The sequence below is a fragment of the Macrotis lagotis genome, chromosome X (genome assembly GCF_037893015.1).
Source record: "Macrotis lagotis isolate mMagLag1 chromosome X, bilby.v1.9.chrom.fasta, whole genome shotgun sequence".
NCBI lineage: Eukaryota > Metazoa > Chordata > Mammalia > Peramelemorphia > Peramelidae > Macrotis > Macrotis lagotis.
In genome coordinates this window covers 252,471,954-252,491,443 of record NC_133666.1, presented here as the reverse complement: position 1 = coordinate 252,491,443, position 19,490 = coordinate 252,471,954, and the positions used below count along the sequence as shown (strand labels likewise).

The following is a 19,490-nucleotide window of genomic DNA, read 5'->3' as shown; positions in this document are numbered from 1 at the left end:
GTCTTCTGACTTGGGCCCAGCTCTTTTTCCATGGACCATCTAACTACCCCTAATAATGTTACTTTATCAACAATGTTAATTGATCATTTGAAAAATTCTGAATATGTGTATCAGGGTCTGATTTTACTCATCTGTAAAAAAAAGAACAGAAGAAATAATGGCCTTAGTCAAATCAATTGTACTAAAATCTTGTGATGTAGATAGCATTGTCCAGTCAAGTACATCTTCCTAGATTACCCCTAGAAGTGAGTAGTGATGGGGTCACAGAAACAAGGAGCCCTCCTCTTCTCACTCATCCCAGCTCTGACACTAATCAATTGTATGATCCTGAGCAAATTAATTGAGCTTTCTGACCTTTAGTATTAACTTCCTTTCTCTTTCACAGAATTTCAGAGATTTTGTAAAAGAGTCCAGCTGCCTTCATCTAGCCTCTATTTCCTACCATATGTCTGATAAGCCATCAGCTCAACTGCCCTCATTCTGTCTTCTGGGGTGTAGCTGACCAAGGCTGATTCCTCTTCCACATGAAATGGAATGTATCAGGAGACAACCATAGGGTCCCAGTGTAGTCCTGTCTTATAGGCAAAGAATGTTCTAGAGATCTGAAAAGAATTTTCAACTGCCTGCTTTACATTTCAGAGCAAGCTACTGGATGAATCCCATTAAACGATACAAAGATTCCCAAATGGCAAATTTAATGGATTATAAAATTTGCCCTCTATCACAGGAGCCATTGGTAAAAATACATTCCACATGGTGCACAGCAGGCCACAATGCAAGCCAGCTGTGTGAGGTACATAGACTGTTGAAAACAGTGACCAAGGGGGAGCTTCATATAAAGCAGGTGGTATGTTGATGGCAGAGTTCCAATCTGACTCTGTGAGGAAGAGTTGTGTATGAGAAAAACCCTGGGATGGGAGTCAGAAGGCTATGTTACAATCAGGATTTGCTGGTAAATAGTTAACAACTGACTCTTTGAGGAAGACGCATGCAAAATGCACTTTTAAGTTTAATTTAACATTTTATTTATTTGCATTTTAGTAAAACGTAATAATTTAATATTTAATTTATTAACTTTTTTATCACTTTCTTTAGTCTGGACAATCAACAAAATGGTACCTCAAACTTAGTGATTTTTAGTATTTTAGTATTTCTTAGGGAAGCTAGGTGGTGCAGAATATATAGCACTGGCCTTGGAGTCAGGAGGACAGGAGTTCAAATTTGACCTCAGACACTTGACTTTTACTAGCCCTGTGACCTTGGGAAAGTTACTTAACCTTGATTGCCTCACATCCACAGCCATCTCAAGTTGTCCTGATTCATATCTAGCTACTGGACCCAGGTGGCTTCGGAGGAGAAAGTGAGGCTGGTGACTTAGCACAGTACCCCCTCACTCTAATCCAGTTCACCTGCTTGTCATGGCATCACCTCCCTAATGTTGTGGTCTTCCAAAGTGAAGGACAAACATTATTTTTTAGATATAAATGCTTACCCTGAAAATTTAAAAATCAACTTTTGAGAACCATTTTGAGCTGGCTACAGCATCCCCCTGATCTATCAAGAATTAACTCTGTGAGGGGCAGCTAGGTGGCTCAGTGGATAGAGCACTGGCCCTGGAGGCAGGAGTACCTGAGTTCAAATCCAACCTCAGACACTTAATAATTACCTAGCTGTGTGGCCTTGGGCAAGCCACTTAACCCCATTTGCCTTGCAAAAACCTAAAAAAAAAAAAGAATTAACTCTGTGACTTTAGACAAAATCACTTACACTTTAGTTTTCTAATCTGTAAAAGTGGGAGATAGAAATAGATGATTTCCAAAATTCCTTTGATTACTAAGATCCTATTAAATATCTCATCTTTATTGATGTGTATTAAATAATTTTTTCTTTGTGTCTTTAAAATATATAACTTGAATTATATAGTTTAGAATTTTCAAAATTGCTCATTATTATTTTTCAGGATGGCCAAATATTTTTAAGAGAAAATGTTCATTATATGTATTACTTATTGTTGTACCCAGGACATTCTTTGTAATGTATTTTTAAAATGTAAATTTATTATAGGAAAGTTATCCACTCAATGATTGGCCTAGGAAGAAACAGAAGAATGGGTGAAACCTGAAATAGGAGGTGGGAAGAATAGTGAACTATTTAGAGAAAAAAAAGAAATCAAAAGAGGCAGTATTCATTTCAATTCAGCAAGAATTTTTTCAGCTAGGTATTTGTGGGGAGGAGTATAAAGACGAATATGAAGACAAACCCTGCCCCCAGGGAGTTTACTTCTATTGACTGATGCAGCACATACATAGACAAACAAATATAAGAAAATTGGATAAAGGCAGAAGTCCTAACTAGAGGGATTCAGGGAAGGTTTGCCAAATGAGTAGGCATCTGAACTGAGTTGGAAGCTAAGGATTCCTAGAGCTAGAGATAAAGAGATAGGGCATTCCAGGTATGGAAATGGCTTGTAGCAAACACAAGGAAAGAAATTTGAAATTCAGGGGACAGAGTAAAAAATTCAAGAGACAGCAAAAAAGGTCAAATTGACTGGAAGGCATAGTGCTTCAATGAGCAAAGTATGAACTATTTAGAAAGGTACAATGGGACCAGACTAGGGAGGACTTTACCACGGTGAGTTCATATTTTATCCTGCAACACTGAGACACTGAAGAATTGTTGAACAGGGGCATGACCCACATGTGCTTTAGGAAGATTCTTGTAGCAACTGTGTGAAGGATGGATTGTTGTTATTCATTTGCTTTCAGTTGTATCTGACTCTTTCTAACACCATTGGAAGTTTTCTTGGTAAAGATACCATTTTCCTTCTCCAGTTCATTTTACAGATGAAGAAATTGAGGCAAACAGGGTTAAGTGACTTGCTCAGGGTCACACAGTGAGGAACTGTCTGAGACTAGATTTGAGTCCTCTTGACTCTAGTCTCAGCACTCTAGCCATATTACCTAGCTCCTCCAATGGCTGAATTAGGGAGGGACTAAATGGAAGCAGAAAGACCAAGTATCAAGATGGATTATAAAGGGGGGGAGTTAAAAATCAGGGGAAAGTGGAGAGACTTCTTGGGGGAAGACACATGAAGGATGATGCCATTGTCAAGGAGTGACCTGACCACAGTTCAAGCTGAACTGAACTGAGAGATAATTCCTGGAACAACAAACAGAAAGACTTTGGGTCCAGAAGACCCTGGATAGTTTTTGTTTGGACTAGGAGTAGAAATTCTGTGCAACTCAATGAAAGGCTGACTTTGCAAATAGCCAAGAAGAGGAAGGCCTGAGCAATCAAACTTGAGGAATTAGAGAGATGAGAAAGGAAATCTCTGAGGATTATCTCTCAAACAAATAAAAAAATAGTAAGCTAAATTCTATAATTGTATTTTTATTTATATGGTTTAAAATATTTTCATGATACATTAATTCATTTGAGCCTCTTTATTGGTTTGAGGAGTAAATATAAATACTATCATTTTATGGAGGAGGAAAATGAGGCACAAAGAGGCTCTTGTCATTAACCATATAACAGCAAACATTAATTCAGTCATGCTAAGAGGCAGGAGGGGAAAAAAGGGATCCTGGTTCTCTTGTGATTTGAGATCTAGCAGTGTATAAACAGGTAACAAATTAATAAGTGGTGAATAATCTGTGAAGGTGGAAAAGGTTGTAACTGACTGGGAAGATGAGTAAATTTAATAAGGGGAAAGGGCATTTCAGACATAAGGGAAAGCATAAGCAAAGATGAAAAAGCAAAAGAAAAACTTCAAAAACAGTAAAGAAATATATTTTGATTCAAATATAGAATATATGTAGAGAAAGGAAATATGATATTGGAAGCATAAATTAGTGCCAGTTCATACAGGGCTTTGAATTCCAGGCAAAACACTTTGAATTTTCTCAGTAGGAAACTTTTGAGCAAAGTAATATGAACTCCCTCTCTCTCTTTCTCTCTCTCCTTCCTGAATGAATATATATCATTGGGATGAGTTACTCTACTTGTGGTTTGGGGAGAGAGAGAGAGAGAGAGAGAGAGAGAGAGAGAGAGAGAGAGAGAGAGAGTGTGTGTGTGTGTGTCTGTGTGTCTGTATCTGTGTGTCTGTGTGTCTGTGTCTGTGTGTTTGTGTGTGTGTGTGTGTGTGTGTGTGTGTGTGTGTGTGTGTGTTGTGTAATACAAATGTCATTACCAGGCTGTAATCAAAACTGACCAATAGCAGGTAAAGACCGACTCAAGTGTGTGTTCATTTATTTTGTGTACTTTTATTTAGCAACTGATACTTTGTAAACCTCTAGTAAAATAAATGAAATCACAGAGATCCAGTACAGCAGCTTCATCAGTAACATATTGTGCCAGACTAACCTTGTTTCCTTTGTTGACAGGGTTACTAGATTATTAAATCCATGTGCAAATAGAGGATTTAGCTTTCGCAAAGCAGGAGTGGTTTTTGTTATCTATACCAAGAAGGAATAAGGAAAGGTTGAGATATGATGCTGAAAAGTTCTGAGAAGGGGGCAGCTAGGTGGTATAGGGGCTAGAGCACCAGCCCTGGAGTCAGGAGTACCCGAGTTCAAATGCAGCCTTAGATACTTACACTTGCTTAGTTGTGTGATCTTGTGTCACACATTGCCCCATTGCCTTGGGAAAATATGAGGAACTTCTGTTCAATGGACTTAATCTTTACTGCAAAATAAGAGTTAAACCATTTGGTGTAAATTTTGTTCCTGAGAGAGAAGGAGCTGTGTGAGAAGCCAGTTGAGGAGGAATAAGAGGAAGAAAGTACTAAGGCTATAGTAGTAGATAAAATCAACATTAGGTTCTAGGTTTTCTCTTGTGACAACCTCAGAAGAGAATTGGAAAAATTCAATGAATGAATTAATGAATGAAAAATACTTTTATTAAACACATTAAATGCCAAGCACTAGGTGTGACTATATGCTGTCTGGAGATTCAAACAGAAAGGCAAAGAGAATCCTTGGGTTTACATTCTAATGGAAGGGACCACATACATATGAAAATTGTGGTCAGGAGAGGTCCTTTGAATATAGGTTTGGTGAATGAGACAAATGGGAAGTATATATACCCACCCTATCCAGGAACAATTGCAGAATTGATTTGATCTTGGATCATGCTTCCATACTGTAACTTGGAGGGTAATGAGTATTTGAAGATACCAAGGAACAGAAATTATCAGTTTGGGATTTTTGGAAGAAAAGGAGACTGGTGGTCAGTGAAACATTATGGTGACCAACCCAATCAGGACAGGATTGGGAAAGTGAGGAAGGGGTTGGGAAAACAGGGAGAACTCAAGGGACTTGGGGTCACAATGAGACCAAAAAAATAAGTCTTCTGTCAAGCAAGAAATAGGAAAGTCAGAATATAAACAATTGTCAGAAAATGGAATTTCAAATTTGTGATTTTTTTCAATTGAAATTTCATTTTATTTTTTTCCAATTATGTGCAAAGGTAGTTAGTTATCAACATTCATCCATTTGTAAATTTATAAATTCCATATTTTTCTATTACCTTCCCTTCCTTCCCCTTTCCCCAGTGGTGGAGAAAAATCTGGTAAAAGTTGTACATATACAATCGTGGATCTTGAAAGTGGACTAGTAAATGGTTCCAATATAAAAAGTGACTGTTGCATTTCTGTAACATATTACATATACATACATATACATATATATGTATATGTATGTATACAGAAAGCCAGAGGTGTCAAATGTATAGCCTGATGTAAACATACTGACAAGGGCAACAAGAACCAGATTAAAATGTATTTGGGAAATATTTAACAAAATTTTAAAATATAATAAAATATAGATAACATTGCATTTTAAAACCAAGTCAGTATGTGGCCCACACAATCCTAACATACAGAGGAGTGGCTCCCATTTCTATTTGAGTTTGACACCACTGCAGTAGACTATTCAATACCCTGGCTCCTTTCCATATAGAGTAAAAGGTTCTGTCAATTTCCCCCTAACAAAAATAACAAAATGAAGCTTTCTTCATATTTAACTCAAAGTTTGTGGTTAGCCATTCTATATTGTTCATTCTGGGAAGAGTGCTTACCACAACATTCTTGGACCTGGAAACATGATTCCCACCCACCCCCACCTCAGAAATTCAAGTCCTTTGTAGATATATAGATAGTGCTGGTCCATTAGTGAATCAAAAATACATACATAGGAAAAATCTGTTCTGAAAACAAAGTGCCTGCTCACCAAGAGCTGGCCATACATTGCCTTCATTGGTACACATTATAGTACTTATATCATTTCTTCAACCTAACCCTGACTGGGGAAACCTAATCACAGTTCCCTTTCGAAAAAGACCCTCAGGAAAGTGAAGACATTTTTTTTCTTGTCTTTTATGAGTCAATTATGAGTCTTTTCTACTAGGTGAGGTCAGGGCAGCAAGGAGGCATCAATGGATTTATGGGAGTATGGGTATGTATTGTAGGTATGGTAACTAACCTGTCAATATGGAACTTGGGCAAAAGAAGGTTGACTTAAATGAGTTAGGGGCTGATACTGAAAAAAAAATCTGAGCTAAAGATAGGTGAAGTACAGACCAGAACACCTAGATGAAATGAAATGTCTCTCCAAAAATTGACAAAGCCATGGGATATATGCCATGGAATTACCAGGTTGTAATCAAAGCTAACCATGAACAGGTATAGACTGACATAAGGTTAATGATCTAGAATACAATAGGAGAAGCTGAGAATCTGAGCAGTCTGAAGTCAAGGCATTCTGAGCCTATCAGAAGCAATAGCTAGGACATCTTCAGCAGCCAGGAAAGTGGGTCATGACAATAGAAGCTCTAGGTAAGGGGCATCTTTCATTGGGCCACTAAGCAGCTAAGAGCCCAGTCTTGAGTACCTCCATGACTGACTTTTGTTCTATAAAGAGAAATAATTCATGAAGCAAACCTAGGAGGAACCTCAGATTTCAAACACTTCAACTACTCTCTGAACAAGGATCAGCTTTGTCATTTGCATCCAATATTCCTGGAGCCTATGCAAGAAGATCTCCAGGAATGGGAAAGTCACTACTCCACTTTAGGACAGCTCTAAGTGTTAGGAAGATCCATACTTTCCCCCAACTACACAAGGGGCTCCCTGAAGAAAGGAATCTCATTACTTCCATCAGACTAAATGCTATCCCAAGTTGGGAACTATTTCCTGTCCAGTCCCAAGTCCTACTCTCAGAGAGCTCTATGACCCTCAAAACTAAAAGCATCTCAGTTATCGCTATCCTTTGACCCCGACAAGCTCACATTGAAGTGGGATCCGACACAACAATCAGCAGCAGATTTTGGAGCACTCAAGTCCATACAAATTAGTTACATGGACACAACATTACATAAAAGAAAGTGAAAATAGTGAACTTTCATTGATTCTTTGTTAAGTGGAGACCTCCCCAACCACTTTCATGGGGGGCAGGGAGGAATGTTTAGTTATCACTATTGGCCATGAGATGCCTGACTGTTCTACCTTTCACTCTCAGTACCATTCTGATTATTAAGGGGAAAATTCTTAGATGCAACAAAATGCACACAAATCACTCTCCTGATCTTTGAAGATTTTTAGATAGGAACTTTCCTATTTAAAGCCAGAGAACAGACAATGAACTAGCTGGCACCCAGACCCTTATAGTGAGTTTTCCAATACACTACACTGCATTATCACTCAGACACACATTCAGAGTCGCTTGTCTACTTTCTACTCCTGTTCAATGATGTCATAGGCTCATCATTCCCTTTTTTACATTTTTTCTAGGGGGTTGGTAAGCAATATGTATTGTCACCCCTATTTTTCTCAATAAAATACCAGCAGTCTTTTTTTTTCTAATTTGACTGGGCATCATTTAAAGAATGCTGGTATTAAAAAACATGGACTTTATTTCTCAGAGATGCTTAAAGGATAAGAAAAGAAATTCACAGTTTCCCCAAGATGACTCTCCTCTTCCTATTAAATTTAGAAATTCCTTCTATGAGTACAGTTTGATCCACTGTCTACAACTTAAGAGTTTTGGAAGATTGTCTAGAATTCCAAGTCTTCTTGCTTTCAAGGCTAGCCCTTGAAACCCCTGACTCTCCTAAATAGTATATTCTTTATGGTATTTAAAAGTATGCTATGATAGAAATTGAAATGGATAAAGATAAAAACAAATAATTTTTTTAAAATATTTTTATTTTATAGATTAGTCACTTACACAAACTCTTGCTCTCAAGAATAATACAATTGAATATACTTCATTATTTTTTAAAATCTCTCATCAGGATATATATGCATGGACATATATGTACATGAGAAAGAAACACAAACATATATATATATATATGCATATTTACACATACTTATATCTATAACTATCTATCCATCCTTTCATTTCAACTTGAATGATTCTCAAATTTGTTTCTTTAGAGACTTTAGCATTCCATGACTTATAGTTCAAAGAATATTAAAAGGTGCAGGTAATGCAAGTTACTACTGTATTTATTGTTTGTTGGCTTTAAAAACAAATAATTCAGTAGAACCAATACTGTCTTAAAGTCTTTCTCCAATGACATGTCTTACAAAGACAACCTTTCCAATCATCCTCTTATTTTAATATCAAGCAAATCATAAAACAGGGAAATCTATACTCACCAAGGGTGTTCATTACCATTGTAGAGGAAATTCAGTGAATAGCTATATTTAGCTATATAAATATATATATATATACTCATAAATAATTTACCTACATAAATGTTTATATACATTTCTTCATACATGCATACATATATAGTTATATAGATAAACTATTTTATGTGTATAAATATATTTTATATACATATACACATAAATATATATCTATTTTATATTTTATATATTATATATATACTGTTGTATGAGTTTTACAGATTGTTCAGTTACAGTATATTATATGGACAATCAGCATTTTTCATTTTCTTGGTTTTTCCTTTGTATAAGCTTAGACTAAATTCTTTTACAACATCATAGATCTCATTTAGGCAACTCTGTCGTGTTCATAAAATTAAGTATCAAGGGATTGACACTATATATAAAAAATACCTCTTCCACTTTGACTCAGAGCTGAATCTCTTTTACAGTGATATTGAACACCCTTGATGAACAGACATCTTCCTATTTTGAATTATGTGATAATAAAATAAGATAGTCATTGAAAAAAGTAGTCTCAAGGAATTTTTTTTAATTTTTGTATGTGCATAAAAACACTTTGATGGAGGAGAGTCTTTGCAATAGTGTTTTGCTCTACTGAATCAATTATTTAACAGATAAAAATAAAAAAATAGTAGGGCCTTGTGTTGTCTGAATCTTTCAATATTCTTTAATCTACAAATCATAGAACACTATGGTCTCCCAAAAACTGCATTTGAAAATCATCCAAATTGCAATGGAGTTTTATACTGTGGGTGTAAGCAGGCTGAAACTCATTAAAAATGAGGAATTGAGCAGGAAAATAAGTATTAAGTATGTCATCCAAAAAGTACGATGATCAAAAGTATTTTGAAACCAAATAAAAAACTGAAATATCCATATCCTTTGACCCAGAGATCCCATTGCCAGTTATGTAACCAAAGGAAATCAAATAATGGAAAGGTTAAATACACATCAAAATATTTATGGCAGCACATTTAGTAGTGGCAAAAAAAAAAAACTGGAAACAAAGCAGAAGCCCATTGATTAAGGAATTTTTTTCCAAATGTGGTGGATGATTGTAATAGAACATGATTTTACCAGAAGAAACAACAAATAGGAGGAAGTCAGAAAAAAATGGGCAGCTAAGTGACAAAGTGAAAAAAGCACTGATCTTGGAGGCAGGAAGATCAACTAGTTGGTACAGTGAATAGAGTTCCAGCTCTAGAGTCAGAAAGACTTCTCTTTCTAGCCTCAGATCAAATCTAGCCTCAGATCTTTATTATCTGTATGTGAGCAAATCACTTATCCCTCTTTGCCTTAGTTTCCTCATGAACTGGAAAGAAAATGGCAAACCACTCTGGTATCTTTACCAAGAAAATCCCACATAAAATAAACAAGTGGGGGGGGCACCTAGGTGGCACAGTGGACAGAGCACTGGTCCTGGAGTCAGGAGTACCTGAGTTCAAATCCTCAGAGACTTAATAATTACCTTACTGTGTGACCCTGGGCAAGCTGCTTAACCCCATTGCCTTGAAAAAAAAAAAACCTAAAAAAATAAAAAATAAACAAGAAGGAAGTTAAGAAGATAAATGAAATCTTAGAAAACTTAGATATGATAGGCCTCTGGAGAAAAGCTTAATGGGGATAGAAAAGAATATACCTTTTTTCTCTACAGTACATGACACCTATACCAAAACTGATCATATACTAGGGCATAAAAACCTCTTAATCAAATGCAGAAAGGCAGAAATAATAAATGAATACTTCTCAGACCATGATGCAATAAAAATTACATGTAATAAAGGGTCATGAAAGGAGAAACTAAAAACTAATTGGAAACTAAATAACAATTTTAAATAATGAGTGAATCAAGCAACAAATCATAGAAATAACTATATCCAAGAAAATGACAATGAGGAGACATCATACCAAAACTTATGGCATGCAGCCAAGGCAGTTTTGAGGGCAAACTTTATATCTCTAAACGTTTATATGAATAAAATAGAGAAAAAAGGAGATCAATGAATTGGCTTTGCCACTAAAAAAGCTAGAAAAAGAACAAATTAAAGATCCCCAATTAAATACCGAATTAGAAATTCTGAAAAATTAAGGGAAAGATTAAAGAGTGAACTACCAGTAATGAAGAGAAAATTAAAGAGATAATTTGGAGCTACTTTGCCCAGTTGTATGCCAATAAATTCGATAACCTGAATGAAATAGATTAATATTTACAAAAATACAAACTGCCCAGAATAACAGAAGAGGAAATAACACACTTAAATAATTGCATTTCAGGAGAAGAATTTGAAGAAATCATCAATAAATTCCCTATAAAATCCAGGTGCAGATGGATTTACAAGTGAATTCTACTAAACTTTTTTTTTAGGTTTTTGCAAGGTAAATGGGGTTATGTGGCTTGCCCAAGACCACACAGCTAATTATTAAGTGTCTGAGATCAGATTTGAACTCAGGTACTCCTGACTCCAGGGCCATTGCTTTAAGCACAGTGCTGGCCTAGCCACCCCTCTACCAAACATTTAACGAACAATTAATTCCTGTTCTATATAAACTATTTTAAAAAAATAGAAGTTCTTCCAAATTCCTTTTCTGACACTAATATGGTGCTGATACCTAAACCAGGAAAAACCAAAATAGAAAAAGAAAATTATAAACCAATCTCCCTAGTGAACATTGGATACAAAAACCTTAATTAAAATTTTAGCAGTGAGATTATTACTAGTATAATATACCATGATCAGGTAGGATTTATACCAGGTAGGCAGGGATGGTTCTAGGCAGGGATGGTTCAATATTAGCAAAACAATAGAAATCATACGATAATCTCAATAGATGCTGAAAAGGCCTTTGATAAAATACAACATCCCTTCCTATTAAAAACATTAGAAAGTTTAGGAATAAATGAAATTTTCCTTAAAATAATAAGTAGTATCTATCTAAAACCCATCAGCAAATATTATATGAAAGGGGAAAAACTTGGAGCATTTCCAGTAAGAACAGGGGTGAAACAAGGATGCCCATTATCATCATTACTATTCAATACAGTTTTAGAAATGTTAGCTCTACTAATAACAGAAGAAAAAGAAATTGAAGAAAGGCAATGAGGAAACAAAGCTTTCACTTAGAGAACCCCAGTAAATCATCTAAAAAACTAGTTGAACCAATTAACAATTCAGCAAAGTGGCAGGGTATAAAATAAACCCACATAAATCATCAACATTTCTATATATGAACAACAAAGCCCAAGAGCAAGAGATAGAAAGAGAAGCTCCATTTAAAGCAACAGTAAACAACATTAAATACTTGGGAATCTATCTCCCAAGACAAACCCAGAAACTGTATGAACACAATTATAAAGCACTTCTCCCAGATGAAGTCAGAGCTAAATAATTGGGAAAATGTCAAATGCTCATGGTTAAGTGAAGTTAATATAATAAAAATGCCAATTCTAATCAAATTAAATTACTTATTCAATGCCATGCCAAACTACCAAATAACTATTCCTACAGAACTAGAAAAAGCAGTAGCAAAATTCATCTGAAGCAACAAAAGTTCAAGAATTGCAAGGAAATTGTTGAAAAATGTAAAGGAAGGTAGCCTAGCTCTCCCAGATCTAAAAATCTAAAAGTGGTGGTCATCAAAACTACTTGGTACTGTTAAGAGTAATAGATCAGTGAATTAGAATAGATTCAAAAGAAACAATAGTAAATAACTACAATAATCTACTATTTAACAAACCTAGACATTAGCTTCTGGGATAAGAACTCACTATTTGACAAAAATTATTGGGAAAACTGGAAAATAGTATGGCTAAAACTAGGCATGGACCCACATCTTACACCCTATACCAAAATAAGGTCAAAATGGGCACAGGATTTGGACATAAAGGGTGATACCATAGATAGAACAAGAAATATTCTATCTCTATGATCTATGGAGAAGGAACAAATTTATGATGAAACGAGAAATAGAATACATTATGAACTGCAAATGGAATGATTTTTGACTATATTAAATTAAAAAGTTTTTGCACTAATAAAATCAGTGCTGCCAAAATTAGAAGGAAAGCACAAACTGGGAAATAATATTCACAATTAGGAGTTCTGATAAAGGTCTCATTTTTAAAATATGTAGAGAACTGCATCAAATTTATATGGTTGCAAGTCATTTCCCAATGATAAATGGTCAAAGGATATGAATAGATGTTTTCAAATGAAGAAATTAAAGCTATAAATGATCATATAAAAATGCTCCAAATCATTATTGACTAGAGAAATGTAAATTAAAACAACAAGGTATCACCTCACACCTATCAGATTGTCTAAGATGACAAAAAGGGAAAATGTTCCAAAATATCCATAGCAGTTCTTTTTGTAGTGACAAAGAATTGGAAAATAAGGGGATGCCCATCAATTGGGGGAAGTTAAACAAGTTACGATGCATGAATATTATGGAATACTATTGTTTTATTAGAAATCATAAATGATCAGACCCTAGAGAAGCATGGAATGAATTACAGGATCTGATGTAGAATGAAGGGAGTGAAATCAAGAGAACATTGCACACAGTAACAACATTGTGAGATGACTGATCCTGATGAATGCAGGTGCTCTCAGTAGTTAGGACAACTAGGACAACTGCATTAGACCAGCTACGGACAATGCTATCCCCATCCAGAAGAAAAACAAAACAAAACAAAAAATCCTTCAGAATCTGAGAAACACTGCAATCACTTTTTTAAAAAAAATCTCTTCTGTATTTCTTTCCCTTAATCCTAATTCCTCATAACAAAAATGACTAACCTATAAACATGCTTAACACAATGTGTAAGTATAATATTAACCTGACTAGTCACTGAGGAGGGGGGGGGTGGAAATGGAGGGTGGAAGGAAATTTTGTATATTAGAAATATGCATAGACATACGGACAAATGTTAAAAAAAAAACCCTTTCATAACATATATTTGGAAAAATAAAATATCAATACAAAAGAAAAAAAAAAAGAAAATCCCAGAAGGGATCACTAAGAGTTGGGCACAACTTTAAATGTCTGAACAACACTATTGTACTAATGGCAGGTACTGAACCTGTGACTTCATTGCAATAGGGAATTGCCAAATAAGGATATTCCCTCTATCAACTAAAGTTATCACGTTTTCTTCACTTTATTGTCTTAGGTTCTGTGACTTTGAATCAGACTAACAATAGGTTTCAGAAGTCTTAAGGGGCAGTTAGATGGCAAGGTGGATAAAGCACTGGCCTTGGAGTCAGGAGGATGTGAGTTCAAATTTGACCTCAGACACTTAATAATTGCCTAGCTGTGTGACATTCCACAAGTCACTTAATCCCATTGCTTTAAATAAATAAAAATTCTTTTAAAAAATTAAGTTTGGGGGTGGCTAGGTGGCACAGTGGATAAAGCACCAGCCCTGGAGTCAGGAGTAACTGGGTTCAAATCCAGTCTCAGACACTTAATAATTACCTAGCTGTGTGGCCTTGGGCAAGCCATTTAACCCCATTTGCCTTGGAAAAAACCTAAAAAAAAAAACAAAACTAAGTCTTAAATCCATGTCTTCCTGGCTTCAAGGCAGGTTTCCATACTACATTACTTCTTATACATACTATGATGAAATCATTATTTAAAATATATATACATGAAAATGGAAATTAAAATGAATGAAATAAAGTTGAAATAAACACTTATTAAAAATATTTTTATTTTTGAATAGCATACACACAAGCAGGCACAAAATCCTTTTTTTTGCTTTAGGAAGCAATGTGATTGAATATGTTTCAATTTTTTTAAAGTCCTCCTTATATTCTGGGAACAGGACTGATTTGTAAATAATAATTGTTAGTAATTAATTATCCAGTAAATTTAATAAACATAGGTGTCAAGTGAATGATTTTCTCTTCTTAGTAATTTTTATTGAAAAATACACAATTAAAAAATTTAAATAGGTTAATAAATTAAGAACTTTCCAATAGGAGTCATGATTCTCTAAATAAAGATAATTGCCACAAACAATGGAAAAACAACAAACCAAAATGAATTGTCCTTTATGTCAGCTCAGCAGAAAGTTTTCAGGATCACTCCATTCCTCTTTATTTTTATAATTTCTACATAATGAATGATGTCATAGCTCAATTTCCTATTCATGTAAAGTGCAGAAAGGGGAATAATATATTACCGGGCTAGAAAGGAAGGCTGAGATCATGTTGTAAAGGACTTTAAATGTCAAATGGCAGATTTTATAACTTAGCCTGGTATAGGGAGGTAATATAGTCAGAATTGCACATTAGGCAAATCACTGATAGCTCTGCAGGTGATAGATGGAGAGACTTGAAGCAAGGAGAGCAATTACGAAGTCATTGCAATAGTCTTGGTAAGAAGAGATGAGGAGGTGACCTAGGATGCTAATTTGTGAATGGAGAAAAAGGAATGGACATAAGAAATGTTATGAAAATAGAAACAAAATTTGGGAACTACTTGGATATGTGATACAAGGTTAGGAATTAAGGAACACATTGAGGCTTTGAACTTGAAGGAAGAGAAGGATCATGATACCAGTAACAGAAATGGGGAAACTCAGTAGAGGGGGGTAGATATGAAAGATGCATAATGTACTGAAATCTGTTGAGCAGATTTTAACCCATACATACCTGCTCATCCTGAGCAATTCACTGTCCTACCCAAAATGAAAAGAGGAGAGCCAGTAGAAACTATCTCATCCACCAGTCACTCCACTGGAGTGCGAAGTCCATCCTCCAAGGGTGGGGGAAGTTCTATAGAGTGTATTCTAGGAAGACTAATAACTGTGGTGTGAGGGTTGCTGAGCCCTTTTCAGGGCTACTTTCCACTTTTGAGATCCACCTGAGCCACCTGTGAGTAGTTCCATCCTTAAAAGGTAGCTCAGACACTGGTGGGGTGGGCGGAGACTGCTGAATCCCACTGCTGCTTCCAGTGAGGAGATGACCCTATGGCCTAGGGCATCAGTGTGCAGGGTTGTGACTACAGCTCCTAGTGTATCCACCCCTGCTGCTTAGCTACTTTTCTGGTGCCACAGGACTTTGAGGTAGGAATGGTAAAGTGGTATGGGTGATATCTTGGGATTCATGCGTAAATTGTACTTAAGTGAGGTAGAGTTGCACAATGTTGTCAGAGCCAATGCTTTTTCGCCACCCCACAAGGCGTTTCAAGGCAGCTGCCTCTCAGGAGTTGTATGATAGCTTATGTTATTCTAAATATGTATTTGGGAAAGGAAGAAGGAAATTATCATGTATAGTGTAAGAACACTAGTCAAAATTAGGAAGATCTAAATCCAAATTCCAACTCTACAGCTTACTAGCTTTGTGCTCATGGGCAAGACACATCATTTCACTCTACCTCAATTTTCTCATCTATACAATAAGATAAAACCTATTAATCCTGTATCACAATACTATTGTGAGGCTATATTGGAGAGGAGAGGGAATGGATACATCAGAGGCAGAAGCAATAGCAAGGAGATGTCCTCATGGATTTTTATCAAGTTGGATGGAGAGAACAGGGCACTGGTCCATATCTCCACTTGGATGATTACAATTGTTATCGCAGCCTTATTTTATTTAACACAACTAAGAAAGAGGCTAAGCTGCTGCCACCCCAAATCCTTTGTAGGCACATCCAATTCTTACTCAACAGTCAATCAAAAAAAGCACAATAGGACCCAAAGCAGTCATAAGAATACATGTGCCTATGGACATGTACCGCCCCCCCCCCCCCGTCCCCACCCAGCACAAATCCATATGATGATTTCAATAGGCTGAACATAACATACCCCCCTGATAAGGACTTTCATTGTCCAGTTTCAATCAATGAAAATTCAACAAATATTTATAAAGATTTTAGAAACAGAGCAAGAAAACAATCTTATGGGTCATTTAGTCTAACTCATTTTTCAAATGAGAAAACTGAGGGTCAGAGAAAAGTTGAGTTATGGTTACACAAGGAGTGAATAGCAAAACTAATGTCTGAACTCAAGTACAGTGACTCCAAGTTCAATGTTCTTTTCGCTGTACCATACTGTCTCCCCTACAACATGTTGCCTCCCAAATCACTGGACTAGATTCTATAGTAATAATTTGTTTTCAGTCATGTCCAACTCCTCATAGAACATAACATACCAATCATTTCCATGGGAATTTCTTGGAAAGATACTGGAGTGGTTAAACCATTTCCCTCTCCAGTAGATTAATATAAACAGAGATTAAGTAACTTGCCCACTGTCACTTTGCTAGTGTCTGAGGTCAAATCTGAACTCAGGTCTTCCTGACTCAAGGCCCAACACTCTATCCACTGAGTCATCTACCTTCCCCCATGGGAAAAATAATTAACTATAAGACATGATCCTTTCCCGTGAGAGTCTGGTAGATGAGTTAAACCATATGCACCAATACCTGGGCAGAATATGCTTGCTAGCCTGTGAATGAAACAGACAGTAAGTACTATGGGCATTCAGATTTGGACAGGTTCATCACCTACTCACTGAGAGAGAATAGGATCAAAAGGGACAATTACTTTCTAACTTAACTTCCTCATTTTACAGATCAAGAAGCCAAAGACAGAGATGCAAGTGAGAAGTGGATTCCCAAGCACAACGCAGTAAGTGTAAACTAGGAAAGACAGCCCAGGCTTTCTGGCTTACCAGTCCAATGGTTTTCACTATACTGCTTCTCAAGACTGAAGGAAAGAGGGACCTAGGTGGCAAAATAGTTAGAGTCAGGAAGACCTGAGTTCAAATTTGACCCAGATACTTGACCCTAGTTATGTGACCCTAGGCAAGTCACTTAACCCTAATTGTCTCAGCAAGAAAAAAAAAAGACTGGAAGAAAGGGAATTCAACTTAGTGTATAGCCATTAAAAGATTCTACAGTCTCATTCTCTGCCCCACCTAAAATAATAAAAGCATATGCAAAACAAATTATTGTCTACTTACTTGTATTTATACCAAAAGTGGAAATAAACTGAAAACAGAATGTGTAGTGATCAATGGAATATGATAAGAACAGAATTACATATTAGCAGAAATTTAAAAATAAAATTCTTGAGCTGGACAATGCCTTCTGGTCTTCTCTTAAATACTCTAAATTTACCACACCCCTCAAAGCTTTATCTAGCTGATTGAGAAAATAGTTTATTAAGAAATCAGGTCACTCCTAACCTCCCCTTTTGCTCTATCCACTGTGGCACCTAGCCACCCCTAAGGATAGATTTATTCCCAAATTGCTTGCCCACATTTTGGAATTTAGCCCAGGCCTCTAAATGAGAAGATGGGCCTTGAAAACCAATACACCAGATTGGAAATAGGGCTCTTCTGCTCTTGATGTCAACCTTATAAGGGATATTGTCACTATTCTTAGGCTATAGATCATCAGAGGGCCCTTCAGGAATTTACCAATTCACTCTATCCTAACTGGGGGAGAGGAATACAAGGAGCTAGAATGGGGTTCTCAAATAGCTAACTTATATTTCCCAGAGCCAACTAAGTGGCATTTCTGTAACTAAGGTCCTTAAACTATGATGAGAGTGAAAGGATGTTTCTTTTATTAATCTTAAATGTTCTTAGGTTGAACAGTGTGGCTTGTGGTCAAGAGATGTGGTGATCAATTCTGGCTTTAGGTAAGCCACTGGACCTGCCTGTTTTATTTTTCCCCTCTTGTAAAATGAAAATAATGTTTGCTGCCTTTACAGAGGAACAGCTAAAATGAATGACAAACTATGAAACACTTTCAGCTTGGAGAAAATGGGATGTACTCTCATTGTTATCCTGCTGAAAGAGGGGAAAAAAACAGAAGAGAGTAATTAGTAATGCATCAGACTGAGACTGTCTCAGAAAAACATTAACATAATCAAATATTTTACAATCCCACTGAGACCCACATTCTTTAGCTCCTAAGAAATTTTCATGGCCTTTATTTTTCAAAGAGGAAAGATGGAGAATATGAGATCATTTATTGATAATTACTCTGCTAATATTAAGAGAAGCAGCTTGGTGAGAGGGAGGAAACTGACCTTAGAGGCAGGAAGTTCTGGGTTCAATTCCCCTTTCTGGCACATGGTACCCCAAAAGGTTCCTGAATCTGGATGTTCTTCACACTCATGGAAAGGTCCAGTCATTTGGAGCAGATGACTCTGTGTGGGTTGTTGCTGGGCTGGATTTTTTTGTCCTTCTTCCTCTTTTAATGGACCTATCAGAGACCCAAGCAAAACAAGGCGAGGCCCCAACAGGCGAGGCAGAGTGATTACTAAAATTAATCCTTTCATTCCCCTCCCCTCCCCTTCCCCCATCCTTAGAACAATAGCAAGAACTTTCAGGGCTAGAGTGACCTTTTGATTTAAATAGCTAGTTAATTAGGATGGATAGGAGGCTGCATTGCTCCTATGTGGGCAAATCCGAGACTTTCCAAACTAGTGAGCGCTTTCCAGAGACTCAGCTCCAATCAGTGAGCTGGGATTGTAAAGGGCTTGGAGTCCCAGCCAAGCATGGCCATTGTTACAGCCGAGCTGGGTCCAAAAGGATCACTCATGCAGGCAGCCATATAATGTACCCAAGCCATATTCAGGGAAGAAAAGATTTAGAAAGGCATGTTGGATAAAGGTAGCAAGTACAGGAAGCAGGAGAGATTGCCAGGGGTCAAAATAGATCATGAATGCAGAATGGTTAGACAGTCCCGGAAGGAAGGAGAAGGGAGGGTGAAGGGAAAAGAAAGAGTGGAATCCAAGGGAGGAAAAGTGAAGAAGAGAAAGGAAGGGAGAG

The 19,490-nt window shown here is 36.5% G+C and overlaps 1 long non-coding RNA gene across 1 annotated transcript in view; it reads right to left on the bottom strand.

The window, feature by feature from the left end:
- Window positions 1-18,898, bottom strand: part of LOC141498514 (uncharacterized) — an 86,463-nt gene extending 67,565 nt beyond the window's left edge. Inside the window, exon 1 of the long non-coding RNA XR_012471666.1 lies at window positions 18,746-18,898. This is a non-coding gene — a long non-coding RNA (uncharacterized LOC141498514). The remainder of the gene's footprint in view (window positions 1-18,745) is intronic.
- Between the last annotated feature and the right edge of the window lie 592 nt (window positions 18,899-19,490).